The sequence below is a fragment of the Protobothrops mucrosquamatus genome, unplaced genomic scaffold, assembly GCF_001527695.2.
Source record: "Protobothrops mucrosquamatus isolate PMUCROS unplaced genomic scaffold, P.Mucros_1.0 scaffold1881, whole genome shotgun sequence".
In the NCBI taxonomy this organism is placed as follows: Eukaryota; Metazoa; Chordata; class Lepidosauria; order Squamata; family Viperidae; genus Protobothrops; species Protobothrops mucrosquamatus.
This window is the reverse complement of record NW_015388008.1, coordinates 208311-230176: the sequence shown is the minus strand read 5'-3', so window position 1 is coordinate 230176 and position 21866 is coordinate 208311. Positions and strand designations below refer to the sequence as shown.

Below are 21866 nucleotides of genomic sequence, written 5' to 3'. Positions count from 1 at the left end.
TATAAATTTCTTTTAAACTGGAAGATGGAAGAAGAACAAGTGAAAGAAACAATGATAGTATGGGCAAAGAACTTTGGACATTCTATAGATTTGGAAGACTGGCAAAAACTTTGGGATAAAAATATTAAGCTTACAAAAGCGGTAGCATATAAAGAAAACTTATATAAGATGTTTTATAGATGGCATATGACACCAGTTCACTTAGCGAAAATGTTTAAAAATGTTTCGGATATCTGCTGGAAATGTAAACAACAGCCAGGCACTTATTACCATGCTTGGTGGACATGCCCTATCGCTAAGAAATATTGGTCTAAGATCCATAGATGGTTGGAAAAGATGATGAAACTACAGATAGAATTTAAACCAGAATTGTTTTTGTTAGGAATATTAAGACCTGATTATGGTAAAGAGAATGACTACTTGATATTGCATGTTTTAACTGCTGCAAGGATAGTATTTGCCCAATTTTGGAAAAATGAGAACTTACCATCTGACTGGATTATAATTACTAAAATTTTAGAGTGTGCGGAAATGGATAGACTAACATTAGAAATGAAAGAAAAAGATGATTCAATTTATTTTAGAACTTGGGAAAATTTTATCAATGGGTAGAGACACGTTAGAACTTGAAGGATTCAATATTTTAGAAGAGATGACTGATTTTTAATCGAGTTCTAACTAACATTTTGATGATATGATTATTTTTCTTGATTTACTGATTTTCATTTGTTACTTTTGATTGTTAAGATTTTTTGAGATTATATTAGTAGTGTTTACTTAATAGATTAACCTATTTGTTTACTAATTGTTTTTAATATGTTATAGTCTAGGCTTTGTTAAAAATGGTTGAATATGATATTTACTCACTATTATGATCCAGACGGTAGCTTGTTTGTTGAAATATGTGATTATACCTATCCCAATTTTACCCTAATTCTTTATTCCCTTCCCCTTTCCTTCCACCCTTCCCTTTACCATACCTGTATTGTTCCTATTTTTCCTTATCTATATAAACTTAATAACATTTTGTTAAAAAAAAAAAGAAGAAGAGTTGCCTCGGAAAGGTACCGGGGTCCCCAGTCAAAACAGGGTGGGCTTTTGCGTGAGTAGAAGGAGCGTGTTTAGGACAGGCGCCCATCGCCCACTCAAGGAGAAGTTACACCTCAAAGTCAAGTTGCAAGGGGTTCCTTCTGACATGGAGTTGGACACGGGTTCAGCTCTATCGATAATTTCCCAAAGGACACTTCAGCAGATTTGCAGTCGCAGCGGCAAATGAATAAAGCTCAGGCAGTCGAACCTCATCTTAACCGACTTCCAAAATTCCCAGGTGAACGTAAAGGGGGAGGCCACACTCAGGGTGCAGTTCAGGAATTTTGAGGGTCCCTTGGAAGTCATAGTTGTTGAGGGCAACCGCACGAGCCTAATTGGACTTGATGCTTTGGTTTGATGCTTTGGGAATTCAGGTGACTGGGTTAAATAGCTTGCAAACGTCGAGCCTCTTGGCGGTGTGTAAAGAGTTTGCTGATGTCTTCAGCTCAGTTAGAGGCATACAAAGGGCCTCCAATTGCACTATGGTTAGATCCTTCAATAGCACCGATGAGGATTAAGCCTTGTCGGGTGCCTTTTGCCCTAAAGCAGAGAATCAATGCAGAGCTGGACAAGCTGTTGCAACAAGGCATTTTAGAGTCCATTGATAGCAGTCTATGGGAAACTCCCATTGTCACGCCACTTAAGGCCAACGGAGAAGTCCACATTTGTGCTAACTATAAATGCACGTTAAACAAAGCTCTCCAGCAGCACTCCTATCCGGTGGCTGTAGTCAGCCACATCTTGGCTTCACTACAGGGAGGTAGCATTTTCGCCAAATTAGATTTGGCTCAGCCCTATCAGCAGCTGCTGGTGGACGATGCTACGGCTGAGGCCCAAACCATTGTAACCCACCGGGGAGCCTTCAAGGTGCAAAGGTTACAGTTCGGGGTTAATGTAGCCCCTGGCATTTTTCAGAGCGTGATGGAGCGTACGCTCTGCAACATTCCAGGTGTATGCCCATATTTCAATGATGTCCTCATAGCTGGGGAATCAGTCGAAAACCTCGCTGACGTCTTGCGGCATTTCCGCGAAGCGGGGCTGAAGTTCAAACAGGAGAAATGCAAAATTGGAGTCACTTCCACAGAATTCCTGAGGTTTCGTATATATGCCAAAGGCATTCATCCTGCTGAATCCAAGCTCAAAGCAATTCAGCAGGCACCAGTCCCAAGTCGAAGGGAGAGCTTCAGGCCTTCCTGGGACTCCTCAACTTCTATCATGCTTTCCTCCCCCACAACGCCACAGTGGCAGAGCCGTTACACTGGCTCTTGGACGTACAGGCCCCATGGAAGTGGACAAGTGTCCGCGAGAGGAGTTTTGCTGCAGTTAAAGCATTGTTGTCCTCAAATGCGGTGTTAGCTCATTTCAATAAGCAGTTGCCAGTCTGCATCGCGTGTGATGCATCCCCGTACAGGATCGGAGCTGTGTTAAGCCATCTTAGGGTTGATGGGACACAAGTCCCTATAGCTTATTACTCCAGGACTCTTTCAGCAGTGGAACGGAATTACGCGCAAATAGATAGGGAGGCATTGGCCATTGTGGCTGGCATAAAAAAGTTTCATGGCTTTTTGTATGGCCGCCACTTCACGGTCTTCACTGACCACAAGTCAATTCTGGGATTGTTCACTACAAACAAGCAGACACCCCAGATTATGTCTCCTAGAATGTTGAGGTGATCAATATTCTTATCTGCTTATGGTTATTGTTTGGTTCACAAACCAGGTAAGGAAATGGGCCATGCAGATGGCCTTAGTAGGTTGCCTCTATAGCTATTAGAATCAGATCCTGCTCCAGCCAACCACATCCTGTCTATCCAGGATTTTCCGGAGTCTCCCCTTAACGCAGGGGATGTAGCTGTTGAAACAGGTTCAGACAACATGTTGAGCCGTGTGTTAAACTGGATGCTCACAGGATGGCCGGAAACGTGTCCTGGCCCCGACTTTCAGAGTTTCTGGAAAAGGAAGCATGAGTTATCCACCTTTAAGGATTGTATTTTGTGGGGCAGTAGGGTAGTAATCCCGACCTCACTGAGTCCTTGATTCTCTGCATGAGGGACATAGTCCGGATGAAGGCGCTCGCTCGTAGCTATCTCTGGTGGCCTGGACTCGATAAAGACATCGAGGCCCAGGTCCACAGGTGCCTCATTTGCCAGCAGTCAAGGCCAGAAATGCCACATGCTCCTGTGCATAGATAGGAGACCACACACGCTCCTTGGTCAAGGATCCATATTGATTTTGCTGGCCCCTTTCAGGGGCAACTCTTCCTCATTGTTGTGGACAGTCACTCCAAGTGGCTAGAGGTCGTTCCAGTGTCTACTGTGACTACTGCCAGGACCATCCAGGTTCTGCAGGACATCTTTGCAACACATGGGCTCCCAGATGTCATAGTCTCAGACAATAAGGCCCAATTTACTTCTGCAGAGTTTCAGTCCTTCTTAAGGGCAAATATGATTAGGCATGCCACTTTGGCTCCATTTCACCCGACCTCTAACGGCCAAGTGGAACGCATGGTCAGAAAGACCAAGGAATCCTTGAAGAGGATCACCCATGGCAATTGGCACCACAGGTTGGCAGATTTCCTATTCTGCCAACGCACAATGCCCTGCACTTCTACAGGCAAGAGCCCAGCTGAATTCAGATGGGGGCACCGTCTGATCACAAAGCTGGATCGCTTACATCCAGAAAGGGTTGCTTCACAAGTGCCGCAGCCTAAGGCACCGAGGCACTTGCAAGTGGATGATCTGGTTTGGGTGTGCAACTATGGACCAGGGGCACTGTGGGTGGTAGCTGTGGTTTGCAAGGTGTCAGGGCCACTCTCATACGAAGTGGCCCTGGAAGATGGTTGTGTGCTCTGCAAGCACATTGACCAGCTGCGTTGGAGGTTACCACGCCACTCTTCCGCTCCTGACTCTGCTCTCAGGGGGGAGGAACACGATTGCGATCGTGCATCTGAGTCTCTCAGCGAAAGTGGAACCTTGCGATCACCGAACGGGGGTTTTGCCAACAAAGCTGCTCCTAACTCAGGCACTGCGCCCATGGGACATTGCTCTCAATCGGCTTTTCATGCCGCTCCTGCTTCAGGCATTGCACCCATGGGACATTGCTCTCAATTGGCTTTTCACGCTGGTCTGGTGGATTCTACACCACCACCAGGGAACTCTGGCTCAGGCCTACCGGAACAGGCCAGCCACGGGGAAATGGACAAAGGCTTGGGTATACCGGAACAGGCCAGCCTTCACGAATTGGCTTTGCCCATGTCGGACGGGTCATACAGCCCCGGTCTGCCGAGCCTGGCAGGCGAGCTTGCAGATCGGGAGCTAGCAGCAGCTCTGAGACATTCGGAGCAGGCGAAAGGCCCACTGAAATTTTTAAAGGCCTACGTAAGGTTTTTGTCATTGCAAACTTAAAATGCTAATGTATTTTTAGTGCAAACTTAAATGCTTATGTATGTTTCTTTGAAATTTTGAATGCTTATGTGTTTTCCTTGCAAACTAAAATGTTTAAGTATTCTTAAATTTTGAACAATGTAATGTAAAGATTATGTACCACTGAGTGCTATTGTGTCTTTGAATGTGTGTAGTCTTTGCACAACAAACAATGCTTTGTATGTGTCAAAGAGCCAAGGAGGAGGGGTGTAATGTATTGAGTTAAATTTATGAAGCAGGTGGCTGGGATATGTGCAGGTACGGTTAGCAGACCACGTGGCCTGCTAGCCAGACTTGCTGTCTACAAGGCTGTTTCGTATGCAATTGAGCGGGAGAATGCTGTGCTCTCATTGGCTGAATGTATAAATAGGGGCGGAGCAATGCTTATTAGTTTCTGTTTTTGACTTCAATAAGGAAGTACTTGTTTCCATTGCTGCCTCTTCAATGCTGAACCAAGCAGAAAACAGAACAACAATAATAAACAATATTCGGAGAGATATTCCAAATAGTGCCATCAGCCATCATTGAAACAGAAAAAAAGAAACCCTTTACTAGGAATAACTCCTATTATTTTAAAGTGATAGACAATATATGATATATGTATCTCATATGAGACCTGGAATACTGCATCCACTTTTGGTCACATTACAAAAAAGATGTTGAGACTTTGGGAAAAGTGCGGAGAAGAGCAACTAAGATGATTAAAGGCCTGGAGACTAAAACATATGAAGAACCATAGCAGGAATTGGGTTTGGCTAGTCTAGAGAAAAGAAGGACTAAGGATGACATGTTAGCAGTATTCCAGTATTTTCCAAAGCACCAGAGGACAGGACAAGAAACAATGAATGGAAACTAATCAAAGAGAAACAACCTGGAATTAAGGAGAAATTCCTAACAGTGAGAATAATTAACCAGTGGAATAGCTTGCCTTCAGAAGTTGTGGGTGCTTCATCACTGGAGGATTTTAAGAAGAGACTTGAGAGCCACTTGTCTGAAATTGTATAGGGTCTCCTGCTTGAGCAGGGGGTTGGTTGGATTAGAAGACCTCCAAGGTCCATTCCAGCTGTATTCTGATTCTGTTCTATTCTGTTGTTCTGTTCTGTGGTGTTGATATTATCAATGTGTGTCAAAAATAAGTATTCGTAATAGAACTCCCTTAAGAAACAGTACTATTTTCTTTATCTGTTTGTTATTTTTGGTTCTTTTTTAAAATATCTCATTATGTAAATGAGATTCACATTAAAATATGATAAAACAATTCAGTAATTCATCATAAAATAATAAAAACAAATAACTACAATCAACTAATCATTCTGTTCAATCAATACAAATTGTCACCGGCAATAAGAAAATGACATAATAAGGAATTTTTAATAGGCATCACTCCAGAATTCGATGAGCAATGAAAACAATATAGGGAAGGTTTCAGAAAGGCTTCCCTCAGGAAGACATTGGTCATATCTCATATGAATGTCAGCAAACTTCAGTCAGAAGATTGTTATCTTAGAGCAGAGGCCCCCAATTCTTTAGGCCCCAGGGATTGGTTCTGTGGGGAGAGGTTTTTCCACGGACCAGAGGGTTTCGTGTGCTGCCTGCATCCCATGGATGGGGCTTCGCTTATTTGCACGGCCCGGTTTCTGGTATGCCATGGTCCGGTGCCGGTCCTGGATAGGGGGTTGGGGACCTCTGTCTTATAGTATGGAAGTATGCATTAAAAAAAGGAATTCTTTAGATCCCCAAGTCATTTAGGGGTCAGCAGCAGTTGATGAGCTGTATATTTAAATAATATACAGTCAAAGTCATAGTCTTATTCTCTTTGTGTCAGAACCTACTTTGGATAAATAAAAATCTTGGGCCAGTAGTTGCAGATCAGAAAAATATCTATGGCTACTCTGTGAGTTCCTCAGTGCAATGAGAAATGGAGTGTTTGGTGTAATGTATTGAGTTAAATTTATGACGCAGGTGGCTGGAATCTGTGCAGGAATGGTTAGCAGACCACGTGGCCTGCTAGCCAGACTTGCTGTCTACAAGGTTGATTAGTATGCATTTGAGCGGGAGAATGCTGTACTCTCATTGGCTGATGCCGCCCAGAGCTGAATGTATAAATAGGAGTGGAACAATACTTGTTAGTTTCTGTTTTGACTTCAATAAAGAAGTACTTGTTTCTATTGCTGCCTCTTAAATGCTGAACCAAGCAGAAAACAGAACATTGGCGATGAAGGTGGAATTGTGCTGCCACAATTCGAAGAGCTGAGTCACTATGGGGGTCAAGCCAAGCAAGCGCTTGGTTGGAATGGCATTCCACTCCCCCTCACTCTATCCTGCCAGTACAAAAACGCTGGAGGAGAGTGCTTCCAAAGGTTTCGCCCTGGAAGTCCCACGGAAGCATGCGCCGCACGAGGCATTGAAAAGGCCAGGAAAGACAAGGCATTGAAAAGGCCACGAAAGACTCACCATGGCAAAGATCGGAAAACTCTCCGAATTCAACGTCGCTCATCCAGAGAGGTGGACCTCCTACGTCGCGTCTCTCCAAGAACCCTCCTTGCACAGAGGCCATCCACCACGAGGACATCAAGAGAGTTGAAGACTCTGACTCGGACCATGAAGTCGATCGGCTGCAGCTACCCCTGGAAAGAAGGCCTCAATGGCAACCTGACAAGGCAGTTTCCTTCTCTCGGTGCATCGGGTGTGGAGGCCGACACAAACGGGCTGACTGTCAGTTCCACACAGCCCCTTGCCGGGCATGTGGCAAGCAGGGCCACATCGCTGTTTGTTTGGGTCGCAGGAAAGAACATTCATCAGAAGAGTTGCCTCGGAAAGGTACCAGGGTCCCCAGTCAAAATTGGGTGGGTTTTTGCGCGAGTAGAAGGAGCGTGTTTAGGACAGGTGCCCATCACCCACTCAAGGAGAAGTTACACCTCAAAGTCAAGTTGTAAGGGGTTCCTTCTGACATGGAGTTGGACATGGGTTCAGCTCTATCGATAATCTCCCAAAGAACACTTCAGCAGATTTGCAGTCGCAGCGGCAAACGAGTTAAGCTCAGGCCGTCGAACCTCGTCTTAACCGACTTCCAAAATTCCCGGGTGAACGTAAAGGGGGAGGCCACACTTGGGGTGCAGTTCAGGAATTTTGAGGGTCCCTTGGAAGTCATAGTTGTTGAGGGCAACTGCACGAGCCTAATTGGGCTTGATTGGTTTGATGCTTTGGGAATTCAGGTGACTGGGTGAAATAGCTTGCAAACGAGCCTTTCGGTGGTGTGTAAAGAGTTTGCTGATGTCTTCAGCTCAGAGTTAGGGGCATACAAAGGGCCTCCAATTGCACTATGGTTAGATCCTTCAATAGCACCGATAAGGATTAAGCCTCGTCAGGTGCCTTTTGCCCTAAAGCAGAGAATCAATGCAGAGCTGGACAAGCTGTTGCAACAAGGCATTTTAGAGCCCGTTGAGTTTTCATGGGAAACTCCCAGTGTCACGCCAACCAAGCACAAAACAGAACATTTAGAATGTTTAGAATAGAATAGAACTGGAAGGGACCTTGGAGGTCTTCTTGTCCAGCCCCCTGATCAAGCAGGAGAACCTATACCATTTCAGACAAGTGACTGTCTGGTCTCTTCTTTAAAACCTCCAGTGATGGAGCATCCATGATTTCTAAAGGCAAGCTGTTCCACTGGTTAATTGTCCTCACTGTCAGGAAATTTCTTCTTAATTCCAGGTTGCTTCTCTCTTTGGTCAGTTTCCAACCATTGTTTCTTGTCCTGCCCTCTGGTGCTTTGGAGAATAATTTGACCCCTTCTTCTTTGTGGCAGCCCCTCAAATACTGGAATACTGCTATCATGTCACCCCTGTTTCTTTTTTTTTTCTTTAGACTAGCCAAACCCAAGTCCTGCAGCCATTCTTCATATGTTTTAGTCTCCAGGCCTTTGATCATTTTAGTTGCTCTTCTCTGAACTCTTTCCAAAGTCTCAACATTTTTTTTTTGGTAGTATGGAGACAAAATTGATTGCAGTATTCCAGGCGTGGTCTCATTAGGGTTTTATAAAGCGGTACTAATACTTTGCATGATCTTGATTCTATGCCTCTGTTTATACAGCCTAGGATTGTATTAGCTTTTTTGGCTGCTGCTGCATACTGCTGGCTCATATTCAAATAATCATCCACTTGGACTCCAAGGTCCCTCTCACAGTTATTGTTTTTGAGCCAGGTCTAGCCTAATCTGTACTTGTACCTTTGATTTTTCCTGCCTAAAGGTAAAACTTTGCTTTTCTCCACATTAAAATTCATTTTGTTAAATTATAGGTAGGTAGTAAACAATAAATATTAAGAAAAACAATATAATATTTTGCAAATCCAAATGCTCACAGGCTTCAGCATTTTAACAGTATTTCTACTGTACTTCAATGCAATACTTTCATTTTTAATTGGTTATGAAATTGTCCTTCAGCATGAAATTCATGGAAAATACTGGAAGGCTAGAGTATGGACCATAAGAAATAAAACTCATCTATGAAATGCTCAGTGACTTGGACTGATAGTAAGAAGTAAACACAGATGCAGGGCTGAGAAGTTTCCCATATCCCATTTGAATGTGACTTTGCCTTGTTATTTGAAAGAGACTGATGGTTATCCTTATAAGAAAAATAGGTTACTCCCAAAAAGCAAAGGGAAAGGAGCACTTTTCTAGACTATATTTCTACTGTATCCTTTCAACTGATCATTGAATTGACCAGTCTAATGTTTAATTGTCAGAGCCATGGCCCTGTTTTCAGCTGTGGAGAAGAATTTTGCCTTTCTTCACAAGAAAGTTTCTGGCATTCAGTTGGGAATGGGCAGAGCTGAAGAGTGAGGCTGATCTTCACTCACAAAACCAAAAATTAGCATGACAACAATAACAGCTGACTGAACATGGATAGTTATTGAATGGGAATTGTTGTGTCCTGAGCCTGCTGAAGCATTCAGCAGGCTCAGAAATGTTGCAAATGGTGGCTCAGAAATGTTGCAAAAGCTGCCCGGGACCAGACTGGCTATCGCCAGCGTTGTGCGCATGCGCAAGGCGCGAAAACAGCCAAATTCCTATTGGCTGACGCTGTCCGGGTTTAGGACAGTATAAAAGGCCTGTGAGCCTTTTGGTTGTTGTTGGTTGTAAGGAGAAGTCAATAAAGAAAGCTTGATGTTCACCATGTGTCGTCGTTTAATGCCTGCGACCCGAAAACATAAAACTGGCGACGAAGGTGGGATCGCTGCAGGCAAGCGGAAGATTTACAACTGAATTGAGGACTCACAGAAGGTCCTGAAGCTTGGGAAGTCGGCGTCCAACTCTGCGATTCAGCCTGCCAGTACAGCATCGCTGGAGGTGAGCTTGGCAAACGGACTCCTTCCCCCCAATAAGACGAGCCTTGCAGCGAAAGACATTAACGAGGCCTGTGAAGACTTAAGATGTCTAAGATTGGCCGCTTATCTGACTTTGATGTCTCCCTGGAATTCATACGTGGCACGGGTAGAGAACTACTTTAGGGTCAATCAGATAAGGGAACACGGCCTTAAAGTGGCAACTCTGCTGCGTGTTTGTGGACAGGAAACGTTCGACATAGCAGAGAACCTGGTGGACCCTGTGCTTTTAGAGTCAGTAACTTATACTGACTTGAAGAAAATGCTTAAAGAATATTTCCAGCCTAAACTTTCTGTAATTGCTTGGAGGCACGTGTTTGAGCAGAGAGACCAGAGGCCGGGTGAGTCTGCTGCGGACTTTATTGCTGCCTTAAGACAAGCGGCCAGGCCTTGTGAATTCAAGGACCTGGAAGAGAGGCTGCGAGATCGTTTCATTTGTGGCCTACAAAGTAGGGAGCTGCAACAGAAGATCTTCGCCAAGGAAGAAGTTTCATTCCAAGATGCATTGAGAGAGGTTGCAGCTGAAGAAGCAGCAGGTGGTACTGTGAAGGCTTTGCAGCTCACCAGAAACCCTCCAGCCACCGTGATCGTCCATCAAGAGGTCGCTAGAGAAGATCCAGAAACGGATCCTGAAGTGGAGGTGGACAGGCTACACCAGCCAGCTGAGAGAAGGCCGAAGGAGCGTCCAGACAAGGCTTCAGCATCTCCTCAGTGCTTTGGGTGTGGAGGACACCACAAATGTGCGGACTTCAGATTCCGCTCCGCCATTTGCTGGGCAAGGCCACATTGCCTCCATCTGTTTGGGTCGCCAGAAGGCCCAACCTCGGGAAGAATTGCTTCGGAAAGGTACCAGGGTCCCCAGCCAACAGAGGGTGGGTTTCTGCGCATCGCGCAGGAGTATTCTGATAACAGGGACACACAAGCCCCTTAAGAAAAAGCTTCACATTGACGTGAAGTTGCAAGGGGTTCCCTTATCAATGGAGTTGGACACAGGGTCCGCTCTATCGATCATTTTACATGACATCTTCAAAAGGATTTGCAGCAGTAGTGGCCTTCAAGTCAAACTCAGGCCATCGAACTTAATCCTAACTGACTTCCAGAATTCCAGAATCAGTGTGAAGGGGGAGGCTACCCTCAAAGTGCAGCGTAAGGCTTTTGAAGGCCTACTAGATGTGGTAGTTGGGGATGATCGCACGAGTCTCATTGGACTCGATTGGTTCGAGGCCCTTGGAATCCAAGTGACTGGGCTGCACAGCCTGCAAACACCAGGCCTTGCAGAAGTCTGCAGGGAGTTTGCTGATGTGTTTAGCTCAGAGCTTGGCTCTTACAAGGGGCCTCCCATTGCCCTACAATTATACCCAACTATCACACCTATTAGGATTAAGCCTAGAAGGGTGCCTTTTGCTCTCAAGAGCAAAACTGATGCAGAGCTGGACAAGCTGCTCCAGCAGGGCATCTTAGAACCTGTGGACTCTAGTCCATGGGAAACTCCCATTGTAACGCCTTTAAAGGCTAATGGAGAAGTCCGAATCTGCGCGGACTATAAATGTACATTGAACAAAGCAATGCAACAGCATGCATACCCAGTCCCTGTGGTAAGCCACATTCTGGCCTCCCTCAAGGGGGGGGGGCATTTTTGCAAAACTCGATTTGGCACAGGCCTACCAACAGCTACCTGTTGATGAGGCAACAGCTGAGGCTCAAACAATAGTAACACACAGAGGAGCCTTTAAGGTTAAAAGATTGCAGTTTGGGGTTAATGTAGCCCCTGGCATATTCCAAAGTGTCATGGAGTGCACACTTCGTGGTATTCCTGGGGTCTGTCCCTATTTTGATGATGTCCTCATTGCTGGGGAGTCATCTCTAAACTTAGCTGAGAGATTAAGGGCTATCTTGCTTCGTTTCCGCCAAGCGGGTCTGAAACTGAAGCAAGAAAAGTGTAAGATTGGAGTCACTTCCACTGAATTCTTAGGTTTCAGAATTGATGCTCAAGGCATTCATCCTGCTGAATCGAAGCTTCAAGCGATTCAGCAGGCCCCAAGCCCCAAGTCCAAAAGCGAGCTGCAAGCTTTCTTGGGGCTCTTAAATTTCTATCACACATTTCTTCCACACAAGGCTGCAGTGGCAGAGCCGTTACACCGGCTCTTAGATAAACAAGCTCCATGGCAGTGGACTAAAGTCCATGAAAGGAGTTTCAATGAGGTTAAGGCCTTGCTCTCTTCAAATGCTGTATTAGCACATTTCAATGAGCAACTGCCTGTGTGCATCGCATGCGATGCATCTCCTTATGGGGTGGGAGCAGTACTTAGCCACCTAAGGCTGATGGAACACAAGTCCCTGTGGCCTACTACTCAAGGACTCTGTCATCTGCAGAGCAGAATTACGCTCAGATTGACAGAGAAGCCTTGGCCATAGTGGCTGGCATAAAGAAATTCCATGGTTTCTTATATGGCCGCCACTTCACAGTCTACACAGACCATAAGCCTTTGCTGGGTTTGTTTACCACAAACAAACAAACACCACACATTATTTCCCCACGTATGCTGAGATGGTCTATTTTCCTGTCAGCATATGACTACACTTTAATTCACAAACCTGGAAAGGAAATTGGCCATGCAGATGGCCTCAGCAGATTACCTCTAAAACAGATAGAGGCAGATCCTGCTCCTGCTATTAATATTCTGTCCATTCAGGAGTTGCCTGAATCTCCCCTCAATGCTAGGGACATGGCTGCTGAAACTGCCACTGATCATACGCTCACACGCGTGCTGACATGGGTGTTGTCAGGATGGCCTGACACGTGTCCAGATATGGAGTTTCAAAGCTTCTGGCAAAGGAAGCACGAACTTTCCACTTTCAAGGGGTGCCTGTTATGGGGTAGTAGGGTAGTCATCCCAGCCTCATTGAGGTCTAGAATTTTGCTCTCTCTGCATGAGGGACATCCAGGTATAGTAAGGATGAAAGCGCTTGCGTGCAGCCATCTCTGGAGGCCTGGGCTCGATAAAGCCATCGAGGCCCAGGTGCACGGGTGCCAAGTGTGCCAGCAGTCAAGGCCTGAAATGCCTCAGGCCCCAGTACATAGGTGGGAGGAAACACAAACCCCGTGGTCATGGGTACATATAGATTACGCTGGGCCCTTTCAGGGGCAATTCTTCCTTCTCCTCGTTGACAGCCATTCCAAGTGACTAGAGATTGTTCCTGTTTTCTCCACTATTACTGCCAGGACCATCCAGGTGTTGAGAGGGATCTTCGCCTCACATGGACTTCCAGATGTCCTGGTTTCAGATAATGGCCACCAATTTACCTCTTTTGAGTTCCAGGCTTTTCTTCAGGCCAACTTGATCCGGCATGCGACTTCTGCTCCCTTCCACCCATCTTCCAATGGCCAGGCAGAGAGGATGGTGCGCACTACCAAAGATGCTCTAAAGAGACTCACTTATGGCAGCTGGCATCACAGGTTAGCTGATTTCCTTCTTGCACATCGCACCACACCTTGCACAGCCACAGGGAAGAGCCCAGCAGAACTCCGTTGGGGTCGCCGCCTCATCACGAAACTGGATAGGTTGCACCTAGACTGGGTGGCTTCACAGGTGTTACAGCCACGGGCACCTAGGAGACTACAGGTGGGCGATCCAGTCTGGGCAAGGAACTATGGCCCTGGACATCTCTGGGTCACAGCAGTGGTATGCAAGGTCTCTGAGCCGCTGTCATATGAAGTGGCCTTGGACGATGGGCGACACATTGGACGATCAGATGACACATTGACCAACTGCGTTGGAGGCTCTCCAGCAATGTTTCCACGCCTGACTCTGCTCTCGGGGGGGGGGGAGGAGGACCATAATTTGCATTCTGGGCCACAATCTCCCAGCTCCAGTGGTTTCTTATATGCTGCTGGAAACGTTCCTGTGGTAGATCAGGGGCATTCTCATAATTCAGCTATTGCTCCAAACAGGGAGTCTCCGGAAAGAGGGTCATCCCACACATCAGTTATTGCTCCAAACAGGGAGTCCAAAGAAAGGGGGTTTGCCATGGAGGCGGCTCCTGACTCTGGCACCTCCGACACATACACGGGGGGCACGGGGTATTGGGGCACATCCGCCACTCAGGCCACTCCAGCTGTTGGTCTTGGGCTCGAGGGACAGTGCTCCCAAGAGGAGTCCATTGTGGACTTGGGGAATAACACCCCACCATGGGACTTGGGGAATTCCACCCCCCCAAGGAACTCTGGCTTGGGCTTAGAGGGTCCAGCCAGTCAGCAGCTGGGTGGGGCACCTGAGCTTTGGGGGCATCAAAGTCCTGGTCTGCCTAGCCTGGCAGGTGAGCTGGCAGGCCAAGCACACTCACCGGCCATCAGAAGGTCACAACAGGCCAAAGGCCCACCTAAACATCTTGAGGACTATGTGAGGTTTCTGTCAATTCTAAGGGAATCTTACTAGTCCTTAAACAAGATGCAGAACAAAACACTCAGTGAAGGGGTGTTATTTTCAGCTTATTATTTGTTCTATTTTCTTTCTGAATGATTGTATGTATAAGAGTGCTTGCCTGTGTGCAGGCAATTGTGAATTACATTAACCCCCAGTCCCTTGAACACATGTACCTGTGCGGTTATATCATAAGGTATATTGTTTTAACTAGGGGGGAGGGGTGTTGTGTCCTGAGCTTGCTGAAGCATTCAGCAGGCTCAGAAATGTTGCAAATGGTCCCGGGCAGACCAAAAGCTGCCCGGGATCAGACTGGCTATCGCCAGCCTTGCACGCATGCGCAAGGCGCGAAAACAGCCAGATTCCTATTGGCTGACACTGTCCGGGTTTAGGACAGTATAAAAGGCCTGCGAGCCTTTTGGTTGTTGTTGGTTGTAAGGAGAAGTCAATAAAGAAAGCTTGATGTTCACCATGTGTCTTCATTTAATGCCTGCGTCCCGAAAACATAAAAGGAATATTTAAAGGAAAAAAAATGAGAAAAAAAACCTCCAAAGACATCAGAATGTATTTTGTCCCAAACATTGCCATACATATTCATATGTTCCTCTTCCTATTCAGTGTACCTGACTCAAATCACAAATCAAACAAATTTGTCTGAGGTAACAATCTCATTTCTGAGATCACAATTTATTTAGATCCAGATTCCCTTTTCCCCAAGGAAAGCTAGTCTAAAAGCAGAATTGACAGCACTGGTTCACTTAACATCATTTCAACCCCCGTGAAATCCATGCTCAGATACTCTGTTAACTATTGAGCTAACAAATGAATTATTAGAGCAGGCGGCAATAAGGAGAAAGGAGCCAGCTGAATGCTTTATTTTAGCACATAGTGATATACCTTTAAATAAATTAGTTGGATAAAAGGGAAAATGTGGAGAATAGAAACTAATTAGCAAAGGGCACTCCTTCCTGTCTTTCTAAGCAACTTTTCCTGTACTAAAGTTAGTAAACTGTGGTTATCATGGTCCTAAGCAAATAAAAATCATGAAAACTGAGGTTAGAATCAATGCACTTCCCAATAATCATAGCATAAATTAACACAATGGAAAGTAAAATATGAATTTCCACCATTGTGATAATCCTTCACAATGGTTCCTTTTTCAAAGTTTTGTCAGTTAGCAGGATTAAGATATTGTTTCAATTAACTTCTTCCAAAATACATTTCAAAATGCTCTTCACTTGAACTGTGAATGAAATTAGTGCTGCTTCAAGTAAGGTTTATTAAATTAATAAGAGGAAGCATAATTTAAAAGATTAGGCAGTACTTTGTAAAATACCTGAAGACTGTAAAATCCTTTTTCTTTTAACCTGTTACTATGAGACTAAGCTTTGTTTATAACAAAGGACCGATATCACAGGATGCAAATCATCATGCTGCTGCCTCCTCTGTACCAGAGAAGTGATGATGCATTAAAGCCTGACGAAACAGCACCATCAATTTCCTGGTTTTAATATGCATCTTTACCATCAATGAACTCTAAACATTTTTTAATGCAAATAATGGAAACTGGGCCCCATTTCCTACTTTGCAGAGAAGCTACAGAAATATAGCCCCAAACCCTTTTGTTTATTAGCTCTTTTAAGATAACATCCAATTAACTTAAACTCTTCTGGCATTTGAACCATAATTTATTGTAATTTGAAAAAGAAATCAGAAAACTTGGGTGGGGAGAAGAGGGGAAGAAAAATGATCACAAGTCAAATAGCAAATATGCTTTTGACTATAATTTTGCTTCAGAATATGCTATGCCATCAGAGCATGGTAGAGTATAAATATTCAGCTGTGAGTTCGCATCCAGGCAGGAATTTTTAATACAGCATTACATTTTTTTAAAAGCCAAGGTTTTAAACTGGCTGTAAACATCTACAGTATTCAGAAAAATATTGAACTTAATATTCACTTCAGTCTTTTTTGTTTCCTCCCCAGTCCTTTTTTCTGATATAAATTCAAAATTGCTTTTAGTTCAGCTATTAGTCATCTTGGACTTTTAGATACTTCAAAAACATGAATTCAAATGGACACTTGATTTCAGGGGAGCAAATTTCAACAACCTTAAAAAATATTAGGTAAGATTCAATAGACAGAAATTCTCAGGTCAATGAGTTGGGGAAATTCTCAGAAATAAGATGCTGAAGAATAATCTACTAAGAAAAAAATCAGGATAGCTTAGTAAAGTGCTGCAGATATTTAAGAAAGCTTTTGACTGAACTAAATGTTTTGTTTGATATTGTTATCTAGCTGAGCAGTCTATATCCTAAGATGGTTCAATCACTTCCTCTCAACATTCTCATTGCTTTTACATTTTAAGCAAACTCTTCCTGATTAGTTAGAATCAAGTTTAGGGAAGCCAATCCCCTTGATGCTTGTTCAGTCTTCTGGAAAATGAAGCAATCAGCAATACCACTGAAGAAATTTTGAGAGGCCACAGTCTTAGCCAAGTTGGTTTTCCAACAGATAACTGGCTAGTTAAAATCTATAGCACCCCTCCCCCCACTGTTATTTTCCTTTCCTGGTATTCTTTTATCTTTGAAACAAGATAGGAAGTAGATAGGGCTGAAAGTGACTGGGCCTAAAGCATCAGTGGCCAATACTTTAAACCACAATGTTTTCAGCAGTTTCTGCCCAAACCTTCCCTGCCAGGATGTGGAGCAGGCTGTTGGCTCCCCTCTGAGCAAGAAAATGATGGTTTGAATCCATTCTTTCCAAAGCACACACACATGAATATGCACAAAAGAGAAAGGATGAGAAAGAACAAGAGAGTGAATGTTGGATTCTGCGGACCCCATCACCTGCTGGTTCTGGTACTACTAACATCTATCCCATTCCCTCCATTGGATGGAGTCTCTTGAGGAGAAAAAGGTTATCCCTTGCTTCTTTCAATGTACCTCTAAAATACCTCTATTTTTGGAAATTTCTGCTAAGACTCCTTGTCTCAGTTTGTCATGAGCCAACTTTTTAGTCTACTTTACTGAAGCATCACATTTAAAGTTCTTTTTGTGCATTCCATTCTGAGACATAAGTATATAAACAGATTCAACAGCGACAGGGAGAAAAAAAATCCTGAATATTCTGTTTATGTTACTGAATGTGATAAAAAGGAAAAAATGTCAAAATTCAATGTTGACCTAAGCTACATAATCTATTTCCATTAGATCCCTAAACTTTCTTAATATAGTAATTCAGCATTCAGATTGAATTATGTTTACATGATAAGAGACTTCATAATCCAGGACCTGATTTTTATTTAATGTTGCAGACCTTCTTAAGACACTCAGAGACACACTAGCCAGAGTCCAGCACATTCCATGGTTGGTAGAGTTTAATAAATGGATACTTTGAAGGAACAAGCTATAAAGTGTGTAACTTTAGTTGCCTGGAATTTAATAGGAAGGAAAAAACAAGACAAATTCAGATTAGTATTAATGACAGAATGACAGGGGAGGAGAGAGAACAAAGAGGGGGGGAGGAGAGGAAGAGAAAGGAAGGGCTAGCAGCAAGGAATTTACCAAACTGCCTTCCTGCCTCAAGGAAAACAAGAGCTGCAGTGGGGTTATAGAAGAGCTAGAAACAATATGCAGAGCAAACAGAGGGGGCTTCCTCTCACTCAATGCAGGAGAAGCTCTACCCATTTGCAAAGTGAGTACTTAGCAGATTGCTGCTTCCTTCATATGCATTCTTTCTCTCTTAGCCAGCGTTGCTAAGAGGAATCACAGGACGCAAACCCTCTAGGGATGAAACACTTCCTAGCAAACAAGAGGATGCAGATAGCTAAGAAAAGACAAATGGATGCTTACTTCCTAATGGATGAAAACTTGTAAGATGCTGGTCACTGTAAATTGAACAAGTAACGAGGTCCAAAAATTCATGTGTGCAGATAATGGAAAGATAAGGAATCTACTTTTTGTTGGTCAATACTGCAGGGTATTTTGTGAGATGTAAGAATGTAAACATTAATTAAATAACATCAACACATTAAACTTACTATTTTTTAAAATTACTATTTTTATCTTTCACCAAATTTGTCAAAAGTTACAACTCATTCAGTAAAAATATTGTTTAAATGTCAATTATTAATATTACAAAAATACATATAGTTTACATTTTAAGTTGTTTACAAAGGGGTTTTGGGAAAATGTTGCTAATAACTATTTAGGAGTCAGCTGCAAATTTTAGGTTCAGAAATAAAGATTAACAGAATAACAGAGTCTGAAGGGACCTTGGAGGTTTTCTAGTCCCTTGCTCAAGCAGGAGACCCTATATAATTTCAGACAAGTAGCTGTCCAACTTCCGAAGGTAAGCTTTTCCATTGGTTAATTGTTCTACCATTAGGAAATTTCTTCTTAAATCTAGGTTGCTTCTCTCTTTGATTAGTTTCCATCCATTGTTTCTTGTCTTGCCTTCTGGAAAGAAAGCCCAGCATGCCTTAAGACAGATTTACCTTCCACCTAGAGAATGGGAAGGCTTTTTCTATTTCCTCTGTATGTCTAAGCTGTTATGGCAATAGTAAATTAAATAATAGAAGAAGCAGCCTCTTCAAGGTCCTCTCTTGATACCTAAAGGAATCCTTCCATTTGTGGAGAAGAATTCTTTTTGCATCATTTATATATTGAGAGAGTAAGCCAAACACAAAGTCAAACATAGCAGGCTCATCTGCTCACAGTAAACCAAAAAATTACACTCTACATGATAAATTAATTTTTTCTTATTCTCATCCTTCCAATGCTAAATTGTATATGAATAATTATGATAAGTTATGGAAAAAGGTTCAAAAGGATTTGATGGAATGGAAGAAATTACAATTATCATTATTGGGAAGAATTGCAGCAATAAAAATGAATGTTCTCCCCAAGTTTCTTTTTTTGTTTCAGATGATACCTATTTTAAAAAAGGATTCAAATTTGGAAGAATGGCAAAGAGGCATCAATAGGTTCATATGGCAGGGGAAAAAACCTAGGGTAAAATTTAAAATTTTGCAAGATGCACGGGAAAGAGGGGGACTTAAAGCCCCTAATTTAAAATTGTATTATGAAGCAGTGGTATTAACTTGGATTAGTGATTGGATTAATTTAACTAATAGAGATATCTTGATACTTGAGGGTTGGGATTTATATTATGGATNGCTCTGGATTCTGTCATACGATGAAGGGAAGGGGGTGAACAAAGGGGCTTTATGGCCCTCACTTCCTTCAGCCTACTTCAAAGGGACTGGATGTGGATATCACCAAACGGACTAACAATAACAATGGGGGTCATTAGCTTTCATGTAATCCTTTTTGAAGTCTCCTCCCGGCAATGAGGAAAAGGGGGTGAGAATGTAAGGCCTGGGATTGTCGCTGGGAGAAGGGGGTGATGGGGGTGTGGCTAATGGGGATCCCTTAAAACCTTGAATGGGAGAGCTTGGACCCAAGTCCTGTCTAGAACACCTGCATCCAGCTTTCTCTTAATAAAGATGCCTGTTGGAAGAAATATTCCAGGAGTTCTGTCTTCTTAAGATGCAAAGAGGGGTGGGTCCTTACATTAGACAGGACTTGCAAAATTAGTCCACCTGGAAGGAAGACCCTTGCCGGGGGACTTTGCAAAAACGACCATGTCAGACAGTGGAGCAAGGAAGGGAGAAAACTCCCCGGAAAGGGAGCCGGAAAGGGAGCCGCTGCCCCGGCTGAAACCCTGCCAGCTGTCAGGATCTGAGAGGTCAGAATCCTCAGGAGAAGAGGTGGTGGAGACACGGGACCACAAACCTCGGTGGTCAATGGACGTTGGAAAGAAAGGCGAGGGGGGAAAGAAATCAAGAAAGGTGACTCTGAGACGGGGGCCCAAACAACAAATCCCTGCACGCAAGTGAAGAGGAAGGGAGCTGGGCACCGTACTCGGGCTGGATTCTAGAGAAAGCAATCGACCTAATGAAGCGAACTCTCAGCTCCCTAGGAGAGGGGAATCCTGAGCCCTACGACCGACCCAGCTCCTGGAGCTGCAAAGGGAGAGACAACGAAGGGGAAGTGGAACTTGCAGCCCCGGGGACATCTACTGATCCAGTAGTCCCCACTCTCCGCCGAACCACAGATGGAAATCCGAAAGGAAGAGACTACCACCGAGAACGAAGGCACCGATCCATTCAAAGACGTCCGCCGCTGGAGGTGAAATTCAAAGGGGAGCCAACACGCTTGGGATTCTTCCTAACCCAAGTCCTCAGCTACATGGAGGAATACGGGCGGCACATCCCCAGCGACAAAGCCCGTATCCGGATTGTGCAATCTGCCTTAGACGGGCCGGCCGCAGATTGGGTGGTGAACTTGCACGACTCCAATGCCCCAGAGCTCAACGACTTCAACCATTTTATGTCCTCCCTGAGAAGATGATTTGAGGAACCCCTGGCTGATCACAAAGCCCGCGAAAGGATCAAAACGATGAGGCAAGGCAAACGCCCGGTAGCCAAATATACACAAGAATTCCGGGCCATTGCCAGCAAACTGAACTGGCCAGAAGACATCCTCCTTAGCCATTTCAAAGACGGAATAAATTATGACCTATATGATGCTTGCCTGCCCCGAGGGGACCCACACCAACTCGAGGAATGGTACGTCTTGGCAGAGGAAGCAGAGATCGACATATTGAAGAGGCACCGCTGAGGAAAACAATGGAGCCGCTCACCGCCTGAGCTGACACGCGAACCAGTGAAACCATTGGCCACGGCCAAGAAGCAACCGGGGTGTTTCAAGTGCGGGAAAGAAGGGCACCGAGCTGTAGAATGCCACTCAAGAGCCACCCAACACAACCCAAACAGATCACCGGCCAGTAACTCCGGAAAGCCTCCAGCTAAGCCAAAAGAACCTGCCATGAGAATGATGGAAGCTGTGGAATCCCCCACCTCTGCTTAACAGGGGGAAAGAACCACAGCCTACACCGCAGGGCCGGTGGACGCCTCAGATGACAGCTCGGAGGGCGAACCCCTGGTAAGTGGACGCATCGCACCCATCTTCAAGACAGTGACTATATTCATCCCCCCCATGGCCGAAGCCATGAGGGTGAGAGCATTAATAGACTCTGGCTGCACCCGCTGCCTTATTAGCCCGACGCTAGTGGGGAATCTGGGCATTCCATCGAGGAGACTGGAACAACCAATCTCATTTGGCAAGTTAGATGGGTCCATAGCAGGGGGGGTGCCAGCTCCCCTAGCCACTTTACCAATACACCTCTTCCTGGGCAAACATGAGGAGGACATAACATTTGTGGTGACCCCAGGCATGGAATGCCCAATGATCTTAGGGATGGAATGGTTACAAAAATGGAACCCCTGGGTAAATTGGAGGATGGCAGAAATCAAATTCCCGAAGGGGGACCCTATGGACTTAAAATCCCAAGGGGGGGCTACTGGAATCAAGAACAGAAAAAGCATCCATGGGAGAGGAAAAGGGACTACCAGAAATACCAGAGGAATACAGAGACCTTGCTGAAGTTTTCAGTGAGGAGAGGGTGGATGAGCTCCCCCCCCCC

General features: G+C 44.6%; 1 pseudogene; it reads left to right on the top strand.

Annotated features, from left to right (window-relative positions):
- The window catches only part of LOC107294262, a 76471-nt pseudogene that overhangs the window by 6313 nt on the left and 48292 nt on the right, over positions 1-21866 (top strand).